The sequence below is a fragment of the Mesoplodon densirostris genome, chromosome 4 (genome assembly GCF_025265405.1).
Source record: "Mesoplodon densirostris isolate mMesDen1 chromosome 4, mMesDen1 primary haplotype, whole genome shotgun sequence".
NCBI lineage: Eukaryota > Metazoa > Chordata > Mammalia > Artiodactyla > Ziphiidae > Mesoplodon > Mesoplodon densirostris.
In genome coordinates, this window is record NC_082664.1 from 52,061,706 (window position 1) to 52,082,611 (window position 20,906).

The window sequence follows — 20,906 nt, forward strand, 5'->3', positions numbered from 1 at the left end:
GCTTCCAGGAAGGTATTCCTTGCTCTCAAAACAGAACACAAGACAGTACTTGACTGTTCCAGTCTTTGGGCATTATCACAGGAAGAGGTGAGCTTAGAGCTGCTGCAGTCGTATTGGGGTCATGAGGAGAAAGCCAAGACCATCCAGAGATGCTGATCTCTATCCCTGGTGTGAGATTAAGCTGTTGCTTTGACTCTTTGGGTTTGTTTCTTCCTTGTTCAGGCCTTGGGTGTTCCGTGTTTTTCAACTCACAGCATCCTGAAACCAATGGGGACACAGCATGCAGACATTCTCAAATTCCTTTGACTACAGATGGTCCCTCTGACTGGTGCTTACTGAGAATGCTGTGGGAAAGTACACCAGGGTGAGGGACGTGGAGTTGGGGGTCAAAGGCTTTGGTTCTGCTTTAGGTTCTGACAGTCACATGAGGTCCTGGGCCTCAGTTTCAACTCTGTGAGAAGACTACCTAACTCAAGTGCCTAATACTCTGCCAGGCACATAGTAGGTATGTCACATACGTTGTTGTTAATAAAACGGGGCAGGGGAGGAGGAGGAGTCCAGTTTCAAATCTCATTTCTGCCTAAGAGTACTAACCATTTCAAAAGTAAAACCTGTGTTTTCTGGCCCCCTACCAGCTTATAGCACCCTCTAGCCCTGCACTCAGCAGGCAAAAGATAAAACAGGTACCATAGATGTCCCAGGTGGGCACCCTAGGTCTGGGGCCTGGGTTCTGCTGGGCAATGCTCCCTGAAGGCAGTGTCCCTCTGTGCATGCTAATGGCTGTGGGACCCTCCTTAGTGAGAACTTCCACGTGTACTGGTGGCCCTACCTGCCCCAGAAGGACAATCTCCAGTCTAGACACTCATATGGATGCCAAGGGATTGAGTTCCCCCTTGTCCAGGTCTCTGGCTGAGACTCAGAGCGGCAGCTTGTAGACAGCTGACCCAGGCTTTGCTCTCTCTCTCTCTCCATCTCTCGTGTCCGTTGGGACATTTTATTTGTATGTAAGTGTTACATCCCTAGAAGAAGAATCCCAGGATTTTCCCTCCTGTGTGTTTTCATCCATGATGCCAACTGAGGTCATCACTACAGTGAAACCAAAGGGATAGGGACAGATGGTCCTGCTGTTACCAAATGCACATTCATGTGCCTGATGCATAGTGAGGCCAAACAATTGGCGTTTGGAGCAGAGAAAGGTTTATTGCAGGGCCAAGCAAGGAGAACAGGTGGCTCGTGCTTAAAAATGCTGAACTCCCTGATGGTTTTCAGGGAGATGTTTTTATAGGTAAAATTTGGGGTGAGGGCTGCAGGATGTGTGACCGTCCTCTGATTGGTTTGTGGTGAGGTAACAGGGTGGTGCTCCAGGAATCTTGTGCTCAGCCTGAAGTTACCATCCTCCTCTTGGGTGGGAGCCTTAGTTCCTGCAGAAAATGTCAGAGATATGTTGTTGTGTACATTCCTTGAGGAGGAACTAGAACTCTATTTTACTGCACTATTGTTTTTTGACTGCTCTTTGCTTCCGCATTCTCTCCCTTCCTTGATTAGCAACTGTTTGAATCTGACCCTTGGAACCCAGGGAAGGTATAGGAGGCAGAAGCCTTTTCCTACAAACAAGACATGGGAGACACGAAGGCTTTTGTATCCAGAAGGGCCCCACAGGGTCTTGCTTCGTTTCACTGCCATTGTTCTCAATCTTTGAGTTGCACATCAGATCTGGGGCTCCACCCATACTTGTTTAATGTGCCCGTGAGGTTCATAAAAATGTTCCCAGCTCTGTGACCAACAACGATTTCAAAATTGCCAGTGTAACCATGCTTCATCATCACAGTTAGAAACCAGGCCATGACTGTAGAGCATGACCTTAAAAGAACCTGGTTTTGCCTTTCTTGTTGGCATTGTTGACGCTCTTGAGAGTATCGGCCTGGACATTCATGGGCACCATTATGGCAGCATGGAAGGATGATGGAAAGACTGGGGCTTTGCTCTGTTGGGTTTGGGCCGATGAACAGCAGGGAGAGGGAGTGACAGTGTGTGAGTGTGTGTGTGCGCACGTGCGCACGTGTGCGTGCACACCCAGACACAGTCATGGCCCAGTAGAAACACCTCATGGAAGGAGGTGTTGCAGGAAGGGGGACCCCTTCCAGAGCCCGAGAGGGGGCTCTTGTCTAACACTCAGAAATGAATTGTCCGAGGAGACACACGTGCTGACAAAGCAAGAGGCTTTATTGGGAAGAGGCCCCCAGGCAGAGAGCAGGAGGGCAAGGGAGCCCAGGAGGACTGCTTTGCCACATGGTTCGCAGTTTTATGGTGATGGGGTTAGTTTCTGGGTTGTCTCTGGCCAATCATTCTGACTCAGGGTCCTTCCTGGTGGCACGTGTATCACTCAGCCAAGACAGATTCCTGCAATGAGGATTATGGGAGGTTGGTAGGTCATATGGACTGGCATCTCCTCTCCCCTTTTGACCTTTCCTGAATTCTTCCCGTTGGTAGTGGCTTGTTAGTTCTGTGTTCTTACCAGGACCTCCTGTCATATAATAACTCATGCACATGGTTACTGCGGTGCCTGGCCAGGGTGGGCAGTTTCAGTCAGTGTTTCCCCTAACAGAGTGAGGTAGACCAGGCAAGTATTATTATTTATCTTTTACAGACCAAGAACTAGAGGTTCAGAGAGGTACAGGGGCTGCCCAAGGTGACATACCAGTCAGTGGCAGAGCCGCTTGTGAGAACAGGCCTCTGGCTCCCAGGCCATCTCTCTTCCCATGTTCTGTGAAGAACACATCAGGGGTTTGGCAATGAACAGGACACTCACTGTTCAAAGATGGAGGAGGGGTGGGCAGATACATAGAGAAGTATTTCTACTGCACCCTGGGGCTCTGAACCCACCAAGAGAACTGGGCACCGCCTCTTTCACTCCTTCTGCCTGCCCCGCTCTCTGAGGGGAGAGGAGACCATGCCACATGGCCAGGTTCTCAGGAGAAAAGCAGAAGAACTGCATCACCCAAGAGGCCGGGTGAGGCAGGGGACCTGGTCATTTCGGGACCACCACCAGCAGAGAAGAAAGGGGAGAGAGGTACCAAGACAGGGGTGTTCCCCTGACTTTGGGGATACTTGAGGATTGAAATCCCTCTTTGGGCAACACTTTAAATATGACAGTTCTCTGCCACTGGACTGTGGGAGTCCTAACTTATGAACTGTTATGAGTACATGGTAGTCATGCCCACTGTTAGTTTGGAGGAATGCTTGATGGGAGTGTGTCAATCTAGGAAGGCTTCCTGGAAGATGTGCTTCTTGAGCCAAGTTATAGAGTTGTGCTTCTTCTCTGAAGTGCATAGGAATCACCTGGGGTCTGATCCAGTAGGGCTGGGGTGGAGCCTGCAATTCTGCTTTTCTTACCAGCTCCCAGGCGGTGCTGAAGCCTTGAGTAGGAAAGTTACAAAGGTAAGGGTTACTGTTACCGAACTGATCTTGGGTCTGCTCGCCTGCTGCAAAGCAAAGCCAATTTACTGACCCTGGGTTGTGGTCAAAGTACAGCATTTACTGCAGGTGCCAAGCAAAGAGAACATGCAGCTCACGCTCAAAAGACCAGAGCTCACTATGGCTTTCAGGGAAGGGTTTTTAAAGGCAACATCTGCAGGAAGGGTTGCAGGGTGCATGAGTTTCTTCTGATTGGTTGGTGGGGAGGTAATGGGGTGATGTTTTGGAAATCTCAATCATCAGCCTTCAGTGTCCAGCCAGTCTGGGGCCTACAAGCTCGTGGTCAGCATGCAGACACCATCCTCCACCTAGGTGGGGGTGGGGATGTCTTAGTTTCTGTAGAACTACTCAAAGATATGAGTCAGACTATTATGTATATCCCTTGAAGAGGAGCTGGGACTCTGTTTTATCGCTGAACTATTGTTTAAAGTATCATTGCTTTTCTTGCTTGACTGCTTTCCTTTGTTTCTGCATTCCCTTACTTCCCTAATTAGTAACTGCTTATGTCTGCTCTTTGGAATGCCAGGAAAGCCTAGGAGATTATAAAGTCTTTTTCTGTAAACAAGAAGTGGCGAACACGGAGGGGCTTTCATATCTGGGAGGGCCCCGCAGGATCCTGCTTGGTTTCAATGCCCCCTTTTCTTTGATACTCCTCAATCCTGAGGGGACAGGGGTGGAACAAGAAAGGGAATAAAGTTTTGGATAGAGAGGTTAATCATAAACTTGGCAGGAGAACTCAGTTTTAGGGGGACTCCATTTCATTAACTCATTGAAAAGAGAGTCATTCAGAGAGGACATTCCTGGAAACAGGCAAGATATAACAAAGGTCAAAGATGAGAAGTACCTTGGAGAGGAGGGTGCGTGGAGAAGGGGGTGTGTGAGGCAACGAGGTGGCTACAACCTCACTTAAGAAGGCTGGGAATGCTGGAAGGGCCAGGTAAAGTAAATGAGGAGCTTGGATTCCTCCCATGAACCACACTCTTCTTGGGGTGGACCCACCCACCCTCTACCTGAATCCCTGGGCACTAAGACTGTTAAGAATGTTCATCCTTTGGCTTCACACAGCAGACCCTGGTTTCTTCAGGTCTGGTTAGGGGCTCAAATCTGCATGTTAAAGAAGCCCTCAAAATGATTCAGATGCAAACTAAAGTTTGCTAACCTGTGTTGGGCAGTTAAAGGGTTTCAGATGGGGGAGGGACAAGATCGAATTTGCATTTCAGGTGGATCCCCTGCAAACCAGAGGAGGATGGGCCGGGAGCAGGGAGGCTAGTGAAGGCTGGTGGTTGTACAGGCCAGAGAAGCTGAGGCCTTGGACCAGAATGCTGGCAATTAGAAGGAAGAAGAGGATGAATGCAGATATTCATCGGTGACTCATCCGAGAGTTGCTGCTAGATTCCCAGTCTTGGGTATCCAGGAGTAAGAGAGGTGATGAGTTACATTTTAGACCTGCCAAATTTGGGGGCCATACAGGAAGAGAAGTCCATCGGGCACTCAGATTTCAGAGTCTGAAGTTCAGTGCAAGGACCAGGTCTGGGTATAGATTTGGAAGTCAGCAACTGTAGGGTATTTACCATTAAACATCACAATGAACTTCGTGTTGGCAGCAGTAGGCTTTTCAGACTTTCCCAGGGGAAAGGCAGTCTGAGTACTAATTTTGCCAGACATCAATACTATTGTCAACAGTGATGTTGATACATTGTGTGTACAGAGAGCAGACTCTTCCCCGAGAATCCTGAGCACAGAGGAACGTAAGTTCTCCCCTCTTTCAAGTGGTGAGTCTAACCTCCCAGAATTGGTCTGAGAGAAGGAGGAACTCAGGAAAAAGGATCTATCACATCTATCTTTCTGCTGTGATTTGACCTTATAATGCACATTTTCTGACTCCAAGGGCAAATCATGCCAAATAGGATAGCGTCAGCTCTCCTAAATTTCTCACTCCCTTCACGTAGGGAGCACTGTGCTAGGTTCCAGTCCTTCGGGACCCACACTCATTTGGAAGAGATAGACAAGGAGGTTGCTATCCATGGTGCCTTGTGTTGAGGGCACAGAAATCTAAGTTAACCTGCGTTTTTAGGGAAGGCTTATTGGAAGAGGCGACATCTGTTAGATTTTGAAGGTGGAATAGACGTTAGGTAGATGATGAATAGAGGTGGGGGAGAAGATGCGTTCTAGGAAGAAGAAAGCACGTGCCAGGCACCAGATCAGGAACTAGGATGTGATCAGGGAACAGTGAATGATCAGATAGGGCTGGAGCAAAGAGCAGGTGTGGGACAGGGACTGGAAACGAGCCTAAGTGGGGAGTAGAACCTATGATGAAGGGCTGGCTCGTATGCAAAGATACGGAATTTAAGATATCTTAAAGACACTAAGATGCGGTTTAAGGAGGGGCACTTAACTGTGACAGCCGGCTGTGCGGTGCGTTGGTGAGGAACTGGCAGGAGGTTTTGCAGTGATCACCCAGGCATGAAGGGGACCTGAACCAAGACAAGTCTTGGCTCTTCCTGACAGCCCAACCCCCAAACAAGTCTCCATTCTTCTCCTCCCTACATCTGGCAGCCAAATGAGCCACCATCTCCTGGTCCTGGGCTCCACGGTAGCCCCTGACCAGTCCTGCTACTTCCACGCTTGTACTTCACAACCTGTTCCCCACAGGGCAGCCAGAGTGACCTTTTAACGAGGTATCTGTCCCTTCTCTGCTTAAAACCCTTCCGTGGCTTTCCATTGGCTGCTCCTGAAAGAAAATCCAACCTCCTTACCCCGGTGCATTTGATCTGGCCCTTCCTACCCGTCCAACCTCGTCTCCAGTCACACAGCCTGTCATTGTCCACACTCCTAACACCTGGCCCTTTTTCCTGTTCCTAAAACATGCCCAGCTCATTCCCATTTAGAGCTTTTCTGCCAACTCCTTCTCCTGTCAGGATCCTCACATGGCTGGCAATCCTCGCCTTTCCAATTGCAATTTAAATAGCACTTCCTCAGAGAGGCTCTCCTTGAAAATCCCCTCAAATCTACAGGAGCACAAATTGCTCTGTTTCAACTCTCTGAGAAGCTCTCATTACTCTCAGGCATTTCTCTGTTTACTTGTTCGCATATCTATTGTCTCCCTCCTCTGTAGTCAGTAATCTCCCAAAATGGCCACCATCAATTCTTCCTCTCATTGTATGTACACTGATCACGAGGTGGGGTCTGATTCTCCTTTCATTGAATCTGGACTGGGCTTTTGACTTCTTATTACTTGCTTTGACTGACAGAATGCAGCAGAAAGGATGCTGTCCAAGTTCTGGGCCTAACTTTTAAGAGACGTGTGAGCTTCCACTTTTACTCTCGGAAGCTGGCTGCCAGGTAACGAGGCTGACTACTCTGGACCACCATGCTGTGAGGAACTCAGGCTTCCATAGGGAGGAGCATGGAAGTGTCAGACATGTAGTGTTGCCTGAGTGTAGATGAGTGAGTGATACCAGCTGACACCCAGGGAGGTGGAAGAGCCCCTTAACCTAGCCCTGACCAGTTCCTGACCAGAGAATTCTGAGACACCGTAAGTCCTCCTTGTCTGAAGTCACTAATTTTGCAGGTTTGTTGTGCAGCAGGAGGTAACTGAAACATCTTCCCACTAGAATGAAGCTTCACCAGCTTTGCCTGGCGGTACCTGGCACATGCATAGACTCACTAGATATTTGGTGAATGCATGAGTTTGGGGAAAATGGAGTGGACCATTGACCAGAAGTCTCAGTGAAGCAAACATGTTGATGTTTGACATTGTGAATGCTGGTAACCAAGTTAAGGGATATTGGAGTTTAACATTTCAGTCCTGAGTTTTGAGAACGTACAGGATAGGGTCATGGTTGAAGTGGTGAGAGGGCAAAGGTCCCTGAAGTTGAGGAGGTGGATAACCTAAGGCTAGGACACCCAGAAGAAAATTAAACTCTCCCAGGATGATGGCAGGACTAGCAGTGGGGAGAAGCCCTGGAAGTTTCCAATTGGGAATTGTAGGAGGCCTATGGGGGGAAGGTGGTTTCCTTGGAAAGACATATTACAGTGTCAACCAAGGCAAAAAAGAGTCTGCCCACGGGAGTAGGATGGAGAGGGCGTTCACAATGGAACAGAGGAGGAAAACCCAAAGGAAGGGGTTGTCAGGGAAGGCTGCAGTGGGAGACGGGGTGGGGGTGGGGGAATGGGGGAGCACGGAGCGGGTGTCAGAAAGCTCTGCTGGCCTGAGAGTCTGAGCAGAGCACAGATGAGGCTTTCACTCTGGGCAGAAGTGGAGGATGACCGGGATGAGATCATGAGGGAAGGTAACTGGTCTCAAGATTCTGGCCAGCTTGGAGGTATAAAAATTTGGTTTTCCTGCCAACACAGCCAGAGGATAGATAACGTTTGCTGTTGGCAGTAGAGTCGGCAATCTGAGGATTTGCTCAGGATTCCAAAAGAAATGTGAAAGGATGCCGGTGGGGCGTGGTTAGGCCCAAGTTGGGAAACACCCCGCGGAGCTGCTGGCTTAGGCACAGCCCCTCTGAGCAGAGAGGGGAGGTGTGGGCAGGCTGAGTCCTGGGGTCAGAGGGCAGGGCTCGCCTGGACTTGTGTGCTCTGCAGAGCTTGGCTTTACAGGAAGGGTTGGCATGGCTGGTCGGAGTTACCTACCTGGACCGGCACCCTAGCGGTCTGTGGAAAGGGGAACTGGCTTGAGTGGCATCTTTTCAAATCCTTTGAAACAATAAACTTTACTATTATTCTTTCATAGTATAAAAGTGAGACATGATTAACATAAAAACTTTGTTTTCAAGAAATCTCCAAAGCAAAAAGGCCTTCCACCCCACATTCCTCATTTTTGTCTCCTTCTACATACAAAACAATGAACATGAATGAGTAAGAGATACATTCTTAACATACTATTAAATTCTCGTTTTAATAATGCAGTCACAGTCTCCCTGGGCTATTCTGTTTCTTGCCCTGGTTCTCAAGTCAAATGGAACCAAGCAAAGAATGGGTGATAGAACTAAACAATGGATTCCTTCAAGCCCTGCAGGTCTATTACTCAAACTGAAAGGTATTTATTAAGCATGACCCATTAGTCAGGACCGTTTTGATTACAAGTGACTGAAACCCAAGGTAAGCTGATTTAGGCCAAGAAGGAAATTTAGTGGTTTATACAAATGAAAAAAGGAGAAGTCCAGAGGGTCAGCTCAATCAGCTGCTTAAATGATGCTGGCAAGAATCTCTTCCCTCAGTGCCCCATCTTCTCAGCTGTGATTTTTCAAGGTCAGGTCTGTCTCAGGCAGGATTTCCCCAATTAGCAACCCCCAGGGACTCCAGGCTTACTTCCTACGGACTTAGTAGCACCAGCAAAAAGATTCCTTTTCTCCTACAGCAAAATTCTGAGGTATGGTTGTCATTGGTTGTGCTTGGGTCACGTGCCCTTCCCTGAACCAATCACGACCAGGAGGATGCAGTGCTCTCATTGGCCAGACCTGTACCTCTTGCCTGCCTCTGAGGTAGCAGTGGTGGCATCAGTCCCATACAAGCCACATAGAGACGAAAGCTGCCATTACCACAGGGCGGGGCGGGGCGGGGCGTGGACAGCTGATGCAAACAACAGCTGCTAACACAGGCCAGCTTCATGGATGTGTGACTGTGCAGTCAGACAGGGTGCAGCGCGTAGAAGGACCCTGTGCTTGGTTTAATGTTCTGCTGTCACCAGTGTGAAATTCTTAACAACTTTTGAAGTACGGGCCCCGCAGAGACTGTGACTGCACCCTTTTTCATTTTTCACTGGACCATACAAATTATGCAGCCAGGCTTGCTGCTACACTACTGTGTGCACTGGGAAGGCTTCCAGAAACATAAGACATAGTCCCCTCGGAGACAAGGAAACACAGGGCACATTTGGGAAGAAGCAGGTAGCCTGTGCTGGTTGAAACCCATAAGGAAATAGTAGAAACTTATTTCTTTCATTTATTCACTCATTCACTTACTTATTCATTTAAGACCTTATTAAGGAGATCCTGCTACTGCTAACAGGGAGAGGAAAACAAATGACTGTCAAGACCCCCCAGAAGCTCATAGTCTGTTGGGAGGGGAGGTGTGTACACAGACACAGCACAGCAGAGTAAGGGTTGGGATAAAAATAAGCATGGAAAGCTGCCGGAGCACAGAGAGGACACCGCCACCCAACCTGGAGGTGGGTACAGTCAGTGTAGTCCCAGGGGGGAGGCCTGTGATAGACCACAGGCCACAGTCACAGAGCACGTTAAGCTTCTTGGTTGGCAGTTGATAGGGAAACTCATGCAGATGGTTCCACAGAGCAGGAGACATCATGTACCGTGCTTCCGCATTGAGTTTATAGATGGGCCATCGTGCAGGGCGTATAACAGCCCCCAGGGCCACCATCGTCCCCCCAGTCCCCAACCCAGCCACTGACTAGCCTTCAGGCCTAACACTTCCTGCAATCTAGTACCAGACCTAAATGGCAAGACTTTTGAAGCTATCAACTCAGCAGGTAAAATATTTCTTGCATCTCAGACAGACCACAGCAAATGACCTGAATGACCCAATAAGGAGGCAGCCCTGAAACAATTGAAATCCTCCGACCTGTGGACTTTTCATGTATACGAGCCACCTTCACCCTGTTGTAACAAATGAATGACTTATCCCCATATACCAGTTTCATTTACTGACACTTTGGGCACCGATAGACTCACGCTGGGCAGTGTGACGTTTCTCCAGCACACTTGACGCCTTGTCCCTTTTGAGAATCGTCACGGACTTAGGCTTTTCACAGACTCATCTCGTTCCAGTTAGCTATGATCACCGTCTTCTCAAAAAATGACAATTCCCTCAAAAGTTAAAATTGCTCCAAAAATAAAATTAAAACACAGTCCCTGCCCTCAAGAAACTTACATTCCTTTTGATAAAACAATAGCTAACACACATGGAAAATATAGTGAAGAGAACAAGAGAACACGTGAATGTCTGAGGCTGTTCTGTCTCGGAGTTGGGCAGTATCCTTCCTACCAGACAATTCTTCGAATGTACTGAATTAGTTGGGAGCTGAGAAGTCTCCTCTGGAAAGAAAAGTTGAATTTGGTCCGCAGCTGGGTTCAGAGACCTACAAACATGTCGGGGGGAAGGGCACACCTGACGGTACAAAGCTGGGGAGGAAGAAGCAGCATGACTGAGGGTCCAGCTGCCGAGGGAAGGAAGGTGAGTGAGGGTCAGGATCACTCCTGAACCAGCGTGAGACCTCCTGCAAGCAACAAGTAAAGGCTTCAAAGCAACAAATAGCTGGAGCATTGAGTGACTTAGAATTTATTTTTACTCTTATCACTTGTGGTTCTGGGGGCTGACTGGGATCAGCAAGGCCGTCCTTGCTCAGGGCCTCTGATCTCCGATTTCCAAGGTTATGGTCAGATGATGGCTGCACCTGGAGTCAGCTTTATGCTGACTGTTGGCTGGGCTTTCCACCAGAACACACCCCTCTGGGTGGCCAGGCTTGCTCACAGCTCTGCTCTGGGTTCCAAGAGCAAGGCGGGGCTCAAGCCTTGCCTACGCTTCTGAAGGCGTGCAGCAGCTCTCACCTATGTCCTGTTGGTCAGGCAGTTTCAGAGACCAGATTCCAGGAGAGGGGACCTAGAGCACCATCTCTAGTTGGGGGGGGCGGGTGTCAAAGAACTTGGGGGCCACTTTTAAAAATGGAAGCACTAAGTTTTTTGTGTGAAGTGTCTTACATGAGTTCCCTCATTTAATTCTCACAACTATTAAGACCATTTTATACATGAGGAACCAGGCACAGAGGATAGTGAGACCCAGAGAAAGTTAGCCTCTTGCCCAAGATCACACAGCACTTCAGCTCCAATGCCTGTGTGCTTAACTACCATTCTGCTGGGTTCCCAATACCTGGGGAAAGGGGAGTCTTCCAGGGGCTGAGACCTGAGTGGGTGGGAACCCCGAGCAGTGGTAAGCTGGGCACTGACGTGAGTGTGACTGCCTTGGCCCAGAAGGTGTTCACCCAGAGCTCTCAGCATTTGGGTTGTATATTGCACCACAGAGCCTTTTCACTAGAAAGGGATTTGGAGCAGAAAAGACATTGGTCTGGGCTGACCTACCCACGGAGGCCTTTGTGGGTACTTTCTTTGGTTAGGCCTTGAAAGGCAGGGAGGATTTGAGTTGTGGGAAGGAATGGGAAAGAATTATGAAAGTGTTCTTGTCGGCTCTCTCAGATCCCAGGCTTTGGTCTTCATTTGCTCCAGGGCGGGAGCCCATTTTCCCGGCACAACCCATCAGGATCTCATGTCAAAAATAAGTCATTCCTTCCTTATATGTCTTCACTTGGGGGACATGTGAGTTGCCAAAAAGACATTAAGTTCAACTAAAATAGCTTTGTCCTACTACACACAAAGCTTCTACAGGGGTTGTGTTAATATATGGTCCCACCACAGAACACAAAGAAGTTTCCACAACAGGAAACCTCAGTGGCTTATCCTCTCTGTGCGAGGGTCTGTTGAAAAGGGCAGGGAGTCATTTGGGAGGAAAAAAAAATTGGAGTTCCAACTTAATTCTGGCATGATCATGTGGTTGGAGGGCCAGAACAAAAACCTGCAGCCTTACTTTGTGTTCAAAGTTCACTAGGAGAGATTGCATGAGACTCTTTGATCTTGTAGGTCAGGGCACCAAGGCTTCAGGGCTCTTGAGTTTATCTTGTGGCAAAGCTGCTGAATTTCGGAATAAAGACCTATGGTTAGAGTGTAATTTCTTGCCCTGCTCTCTGCAGCGTGGGCGGGGTCTGCATCACCCAGCTCATCTCGAGGGAGAGAGGATCTGTGGCCGCAGTTTTCCAAAATCATCCAAATTGGGACCCAAAAGAAGAGAGTTTTGAGGCCCATCAACTCTCTGAGGAAATCCTGGAAAACATTGTGATCAAAAGACACTTCCTTCACTCTGTATGACAGGCTCTAGGTCCGTCCACCTCACTACAAATAACTAAATTTCATTCCTTTTTACGGCTGAGTAATATTCCATTGTATATATGTACCACATCTTCTTTATCCATTCATCTGTCACATATATATGGAATCTGAAAAAAAAAAAATGTCCTGAAGCACCTAAGGACAGGACAGGAATAAAGATGCAGACATAGAGAACGGACTTGAGGACACAGGGAGGGGGAAGGGTAAGCTGGGACGAAGTGAGAGAGTGGCATGGACAAATATACGCTACCAAATGTAAAATAGATAGCTAGTGGGAAGCAGCCGCATAGCACAGGGAGATCAGCTCTGTGCTTTGTGACCACCTAGAGGGGTGGGATAGGGAGGGTGGGAGGGAGACACAAGAGGGAGGGGATATGAGGATATATGTATACATATAGCTGATTCACTTTGTTATACAGCAGAAACTAGCACAACATTGTAAAGCAATTATACTCCAATAAAGATTTTAAAAAAGAGAGAGAGTAAAAAGGACACTTTCTTCCTTAAAGCCAGGGCAGTCTGTCAGCGTAACTGAGTCTGGAAGCCACGGGAACTGCTTGGGCATAGCTCCCCGTGGTGAAGATCAAACAGATGTTTAACCTTAAGGATGACGGGGTGTTAGCCCCTGACCAGCAGAGGATCCAAAGGAATTAGGTGGGTTTTTTTGCACATAACACACTTATACACAGAGAGAGCAAGGGCAGCCTTCAAGTTCAAAGGAGACACATCCATTTCTGGCAGGCTACTTTAAAAAAATTTTTTTTTTTTAGCTCAAGAAATATATGCTAATTGCAGGAAAAGCATAAAACTGCAGGAAAAAAAAAGCCACCTGTAATCCTAATACCAGAAATAATCACTGCTATATAGGTATATTTCCAGACTTTTTTCTATGCATATATATTCATATATAAATGGTTATATTGCTATGTTACTTGTTCTTTTTAACAGAACACTATATCATGAAGGTTTTTCATATCAAGAAATGCACTTCAATGATATTGTGTCTATCTTTGCAGAGCTGTATTACTTATTTAATGAATCTTCTATTAGGTCTCAGGCTTTGGTCTTCATTATGAATGTTGTCTACAATTTTTTTTTTTTTTTTTTTTTTTTGCTATTATAATCAACACTGTAGTGACTACTCTTAATTATTTCCTTAGGACATGTTCCAAAGAATGTAATTGCTAGGTCAATGCTTATGAATATATTTAAAGCTTTTGATACTACATCAGTCAGAATAGGCTAAATGTTGTAACAAATACCCCCCAATCTCAGTGGCTTAACACAATAAAGATTTATTTCTCTCTTAAGTTGCAGTTCAATGTAAGTTATGTGGTTGGAGGTGGAGGGAATTCTGCCCAGTCACCCGGAAACAGGATTTGTTCATATGATGGCTTCCCATTTGCCAGGACCTTGGAGTTCTTCCCTGGATGTTCTGATTTCAGCCAATAGGCAGAGGGAGAGGGAGAAAGGGAGGGAGAAAGAGAGCGAGCACAAGTAATTGCGTGGAGAATTGCACAGGTGGTTTTAGGGCCAGACTTGTAAGTGACTCATATCACTTCCTCTGCCACCTTCCCTTTGTCCAGAACTCAGTCAAGTGACCATTCCTAACTGCAAGGGGGGCTGGGAAATGTAGTCTTAGTGTGTGTCCAGGAGGAAAACACAGAGTTTGATGAACACAGAGTATGGTCTCTGCCTCAAACTTGCCAACCAACCAAGTTTTTCCAGTTTATATTTCTACCAGAGGATATGAGAATTCCTATTTCCTTACACCCTCCATTATTAAGAGGATGACATTTTTTGTGTGTTTGGTTTTCTGTAGATCAATATGTGGCTTTGTTGCTTCTCTGCACCTGTTTCTCTCTTTGGAGATAATCTCACTGCTATCAGGCCCATACCCTCGGGAGAGACAGGACTCTACATTCCCGACTGCTTTCGGGAGAGCAGCCTGCACCCCTATCTCCTAGGCTTCTTACTGAACCAAACTCAGGTCTGCTCGCCCAAGCACGCAATAAAGCCAACCTACTGATGCCGGGTTGTGGTGAAGAAAAGTGCAGCTTTCATCACAGGGAACCAAGCAAGGGGTCCAGGGCAGCTAGTGCTCAGAACACCTGAACTCCCAGGTGGTTTTCAGGAAAGCATTTTAAAGGCCAGGTGAGGGGGTGGAGTCACAGGGTACGTGAGCAGCTCGTGCACAATTCTCTGATTGGTTGATGGTGTGATACCAGGGTGGTGTCACATTATCAGTGCTTAGGCGTTAGTAGGTCTGGGGGCTATGTGCTCATGGTCATCAAGTAGTAAATTTCTTCCATTTGGTGGGGATTTTAGCATCTATAAAACAGCGCAAGAAATGTATATCAGATACTGTTATCTAGGTATTTCAGAGAGGAGCTGCAGCAAAGGGTATGGGGGAAGGGTCTGTCCCAGGAAGGCCCCATAGGGTCCTGCTCAGTTACAGGCTGGCCTGAGCTTCTGGGTCTTCCTGCCTGTTCTTCCCTCTCCCCTTCCCTTCCCTGCTGTAGAAGAAGGTGTGGTGTGCAGTTGTTTGCAATGTAGGTGACCCTGGCAGGGACCCTGCCCCAAGCCCCAGTACAATCCCTGAATGCCTGGCTCACTCAGGGGCACGGGGAAAAGATTGAAGCTCTGCATTTTCTGTGCCATCTGGTGTTTCCAGCTTATGATACATTTTCACAGAATAAAGAGGTTAGAGAATGGAACTGGGAGGTGAAAATAGCAGCCGGATGCTGACTTGACACACTGACCTTGACCAAATCATCCAGTGGCTTGTCCTTAGCACTCAGTGTTCCTCCAGAATAATCTCCCAAGTGAGTGGTGGATGTCATGAGTAAACTGCTTAGAAATCATACAGGGAAGGCAATAGGATTGTGCAAAGCCTGTGCTTGTCTCTCTTCAAGTGAACCCACACTGCTGAACACCAGTGCACGTCTGAGCTGTGGTTTCCTCCTTGTTTTGAAATATGGTTTCTAAAAGAGAATGCTTGTGAATAGCTTCTTGTTCACATCTTCCTCAGGGACCGCTAGCTGTTGCCTGACGACTGTTTGGAAAAGCAAGGTTTCCAACAAGGTCTTTGCAAAGAGTCTTCACAAAGTGTACTCACCCAGTCCCTCCAGGGAACTGAGCACATGGGCATCAGCACAGCAGAGAAACGCAAACCAAACACGTCAGAGATTTTCCAGGCAGGCCAAGCTTCTGGGCCTCGGCATTCTGAAAAGCCCAGGACAATTCATGTGTTTTCCAAGTGGCACCCTCTGAACCCTCCCCGAGAGGTAGTCATGGTCTCTGAGGGGAGATAATAGCTGGGCCTCCTGGGTGAGTGAGTCTCACCAACTGTAAGGCTGGCTTACCACCTAGAAATGGAAACAGGAAGTGGCTTAGAAATATAAAGAGTACAGCTGATGCAGGGCTGCAGCAGAATCACCTCAGAGGAGATGGTGTGCTGTGGGCAGAGGTGAAGCCTGGCATCTTTTCTTTCTCTCCATTACCATGATGCCTTCTGGCATCATGGCAGGGATGAATTGTCTGGATGGGGGATGAGATGTCTTCCTGGGGGTGGTGTACAGGGGTGGCGGAGGGGGACCACTGTGGATTAGTAGCCTCTCTCCGGAGTGAGACCATCTGTGGGATGCCACAGCCCCTTTCCACCTCATCTTTGCAAGTGGGATAAGTTTTGCTGGGCCTTATAATCTAAACTCTTAAGGTGCTTTCAGTAGTTCCTGGAGGGTACTCTGAGTCCATGGGGGAAGGATTTCTTTGCGTTTGTGCTGAGAATCTAGTTCACTGTCACCCTTTGATTCCCAGAGGAGGAGCCTGGCTAGGGAGGCTGCCCCTACGCTGAGCGTGGCCCTGGGTGATTCTAGCTGCAGGTGGTTGATCCAGGTAGAGAGGACAGTCCTGCTCAGGGGTCGCTCCATCTACAAAACACCTCCTGAAGACCCTCTTGGGACCAGTTTCTCAAAGTGTGGTCCTCAGGCCACCAGCAGCAGAATCATGGGGTAGAAGTTGGGGGGGGGTGTTAAAAAGGCTGGTGCTTCGCCCCCTCTGCAGACCTCCAGATTCTAAATTTCTCGGAGAAAGTCCTAGAAATCTGTTCTCCCGGAAGCGCCCCTTCCCCAGGTTGACCCACATGGTGAAATTTAAGAACATTTCTTTATACCAATCCTGGTCTCCTTTATTAGCCTTTTCATGAAAATAATGTTTCCCTTTCAAACTTTTGTGACCTCTGAAAATGAAATCTGAAGCAGAGGGATCTACTTACATAAGAAACATCACCTGGGGCCTTAATTGCCAGGCTTGGATCGCTGATTCTATCAGGGGATTTGAAGGAAGCCAACCTTTGATCATCGGTCTGCCCGTATCTGCTTTTCCACTGACAGTGTTACTATGAAAGGTGCCACCCCAGCTCTTCCTTCTCTCCTCTTTCTGCCAGAAAATGGGCCTCCCATCCTTGGAAGTTGTGCTCTCGGAGTCCTTTAGCATAGGGGCGACTGAAAATAAACTTCTTCACGTCTCCTGATGGAACAGGAGTGGCATTCATAGGTGTTTCCACAGAAAAAAACACTGACCCCAAGAAAATGTCCAAGGATGACATCACGAAGACGTCAGGAAAACACCAATCGCCCTTAGCGCTGCTCAACCCTTGGTCCTCCCCTGCCATCTCCAGCCCTCTCAGAGCTCTTCCCATATGAGTGTGTGGCAGGTAAAGCAGCTCTCTGGTGGCGGGGGGGGGGGGACCCAAAAACCCTAATTTGTAGTATTTGCCAATTTCCACAGTGTCAATAGTCCCACCATGGCAGGTTTCAAGTCACTAATGGTTTCACAACTGGCACACAAAATTCTTGAATATTTATTCATCAGCCCTCCCAAACGAGGAGGAGACAGCCCCGAATCCTCTCAACCCTGCCCCAGAAAATCCCCACGTCATACCCAGGGCGAGCATCACTTTTCGCTTCTTGGTCAGAAGGAGTGGTTGAAGGAGGCCTGGACTGTGATGACTAAGTTTCTTCATGGTGGATGTGGAAGGACAGGAGGCAGCGGGGGTTTGGGGTCTGTCAAGTTGGAGACGAGTCTTCATTTCTCCATCCTGGTCTCACCTCTCCCGGGACTGGGGGGCTCAGAGGGAACTGTGTGCTCAGGGCTCCTGGTCAGCGTAAGTCAGTGTAAGCCCTCTCAGGGTTCCCACCTCTCTCTCTCTTTCTCGCTCTCTCCTTTAAAAGCCTGTGCTCCCACGCCAGAGCACAGACTGCTCCTTCCTTAATGGGACAAGTTTAAAATGGAGGGTTTGGGAGCCATTCTGGATGCTGGGTCCTGCCTTTTGGCTTGGGTGGTGGGAAAATGGACTCCTTCTCAAAAAGCTGGCTTCAGGAAGACTCTCTATCCGAGACCTCAAGGCTGAACAGCCTGGGCTGACGGTTTCTTGATTTTTTTTTTTTTTTTTTTTTTTTTTTTTTTGCTATACGCGGGCCTCTCACTGTTGTGGCCTCTCCCGTTGCAGAGCACAGGCTCCGTATGCGCAGGCTCAGCGGCCATGGCTCACGGGCCCAGCTGCTCCGCGGCATGTGGGATCCTCCCGGACCGGGGCACGAACCCGTGTCCCCTGCATCGGCAGGTGGACTCTCAACCACTGCGCCACCAGGGAAGCCCGGTTTCTTGATTTTTAAGGGAGTCTTAAGAACGGCCAGGGTGGGGCAGATAGTTCTCACAAAGCTGAGTGTGACCAAATTTGCCCACAGCCTGAGACACCACAGATCACACAACCCTTTCTTCCCCTTTAGAGCCGGGGATGGCGTCAGGCCAGACCAAGGGGAAGATGGTGACCTACTTTTCCTCCTCAAACACTGGGCAGCCGGTTACATTTTCAGATCTAAATCTCACCCACACTGCAGCAGTTTCTGTTCCCCTGCCCTCCTGGGTGTGCCCCTGGCTGGCGCGGGCTTCATAAAGCGGAGTTTGGCCTGGGAGTCCTCCTCAGAGAGGCTGGTCTGACTGCCCTGACCCCACCCCTCCCAGACCTCGGCAGGGGCGCTCTGGTTGCCCAAACCCTGGCAGGTGGAGTGCACAGGAGGAGCTGGTCTTCCCTGGTCTCAGCCAGGGGCGTCGGTTAAAGAAAAGTCCCATTGGAAATGGCCTTGAGTCTAGGGCCTCCCTAGTTTTCTAATCACTCAGTCAGTCAGTTAACAAATAGTTACTGAGGGTCTGTGAAGGGGTTCAGAACATGCCACCCCAAAATACGCCGCTTGTATTGATTAATCTGAGCTGAAGTCACCTGAGAAAGAGCAGATGCAGGAAGGGCTCTCTGACGTCCCTCTTTCTACCTAAAAGCAGGTCACAAAATTTTCCCCCGAGAAAGGTGCCGTCCCTGCACCAGGAAGAGTAGAACGTTCTTCTCACCAGAGACGGAGAAGATGCGCAAATGGACCTGTACAAAAGAACCCACTAAAATGACGCTTATCTTCCATATATTTCCTAGTCACTGGACCACATTTACTGCCCCAGCCAAGCCCCTTTGTCTTGTCACATCCCCACACCGTGTTGTTCTTTGTTTAAAAAGGTGCATGATGGGGCTTCCCTGGTGGCACAGTGGTTGAGAGTCCGCCTGCCAATGCAGGGGACACGGGTTCGTGCCCCGATCCAGGAAGATTCCACATGCCGCGGAGCGGCTGGGCCCGTGAGCACTGAGCCTGCGCGTCCGGAGCCTGTGCTCCACAATGGGAGAGGCCACAACAGTGAGAGGCCCGCGTACCGCAAAAAAAAAAAAAAAAAAAAAAAAAAGGTGCACGAGCTTCAGGGCCCAATGGCTCCTTCAGGTCTTCATTTTCCTTTTGAAGATTCCTGTGTACGTGTAAAAATAGTACATAAAATTATATGCTTTTCTCCTGTTAATCTGTCTTATGTCAGCTTAAGTCTTAGGTCCAGCTCCAGAGCCTAAAAGGGTAGAAGGAAGCACTTCCTCCCCTACACCAGCTATGGAGATGATGGTGGGCAAGGCAGAGCTCCTGTCCTCCTGGAGCTGACAGTCTAATTTACAGGCAAGGTGGTCCTTACACAAGTAACTTCAGCTAATTCAATAATGACTAGGGTGCAAAGGGCTTTGAGGGAGAAGCACAAGGTGCAACAGGAACATAAGACAAGAGGCTAATGCAGGCTGAGGAGTCAGGGGAGGGTTTCTTGTGGGACTGAGGTTGAAGCTGAGACCTGAGGGATGATTCAAGTGCAGTGGAATGTGGGGCTGGAAGGGGAGATCTTATGGGACACAAAGAATTTATGCTTCAGAAATATTTTTTTCTCAAGGGTGAGTTTGGGAATTTAGATGATAACTGTCTTCCCTTAATATACAGTGTGATGGTGGAGACCACTCTTTGCCCTCCAACATTCCTTCTTCTTTTCTTAATAACACATTCCCAGTTGTTGCTAGGTACAAAGCTACCCAGAGAAAATATTATATGGCCACCTTACTAAGTTCCGGCCAATGAGGTGTAAGCAAAAGTAACGTGTGGGGTCTCTGAGAGGCCTTTTTTCTGTTACCTGGAATCTGGATGTGATGACTGGAGGCTGAAGAGCTATCGGGGACCAAGAGGAGACATGCTAAGGTTGGGGATGCAAAGTGTTAAGTGCAGCCTGGTTTCCTGATGACCACGGGATTGCCGTAACAGCCCTGTATTGCCTACCTCTAGACTCCTCTTACGGACAGGAGAAATGAAGGTCAACCTTCACGAAGTCTCTATTACTTTGGGATTTTCTGCTATACAAAGCCAAACATAATCCCAGCTATTACACACAACTGCCTTCCAGCCTAATGAAGAGATCATTTGTATACACAACCCACAAATTATCTATTTTATGGAGACGTCTGTGATAATAGTATCTCGTTTCCCAGCCCTCCTCACCCCCTTCCTTGACCCGCTGTCTGCTCTTTGCTCCGTGCACCTCCTCTCTTTCCTGACTCTCACACCAAAGCTAGGCCTGACCTTGGTGTTTCCGCTTCCGTGAATGACAAGCCCACAGCCCAGAGGTTCTCGGAGCTCCTGCTACCTTCCCTTCGTGGCTGCCTGACAAGAGTCCCAGTGCAGAGAGTCACAGGCAGGCCAGGGAGGCAGCCAGACTTCCGTGCTCCTGCACCCCCTCCCAAGGAAGTGTGAAGAGTTAGAATAATCAGGCAAAGCTGAGAACTTGCACCAACTTGGAGAAATCACGAGAATGATTAACAGGACCTCCCTGCATTGAGTTTTTCAGGCTATGCCAGCTTTAATTGGTCTGTTTCCCCAGCCTCTGGCTAACTGCGTCCAAGAGGTTGAGATTCAAAGGGAGAAGGTCTATGTGTCTGGTTATAAACTGGAGGTGCTGGCCAGGGTGAGTGCAGACCTCGGCCCTCGGCCTGCGGGGGCAGATGATGAGGCCTGGTGTGCGTTGAATTAGGTCCTTTCCACCAAAAACTATGTTGACGTCCTAAACTCC

The 20,906-nt window shown here is 48.5% G+C and overlaps 1 pseudogene; it reads right to left on the bottom strand.

The window, feature by feature from the left end:
- Window positions 1-1,019: 1,019 nt before the first annotated feature.
- LOC132489191 (small ribosomal subunit protein uS8-like) lies at window positions 1,020-1,942 on the bottom strand (annotated as a pseudogene).
- Window positions 1,943-20,906: the final 18,964 nt, after the last annotated feature.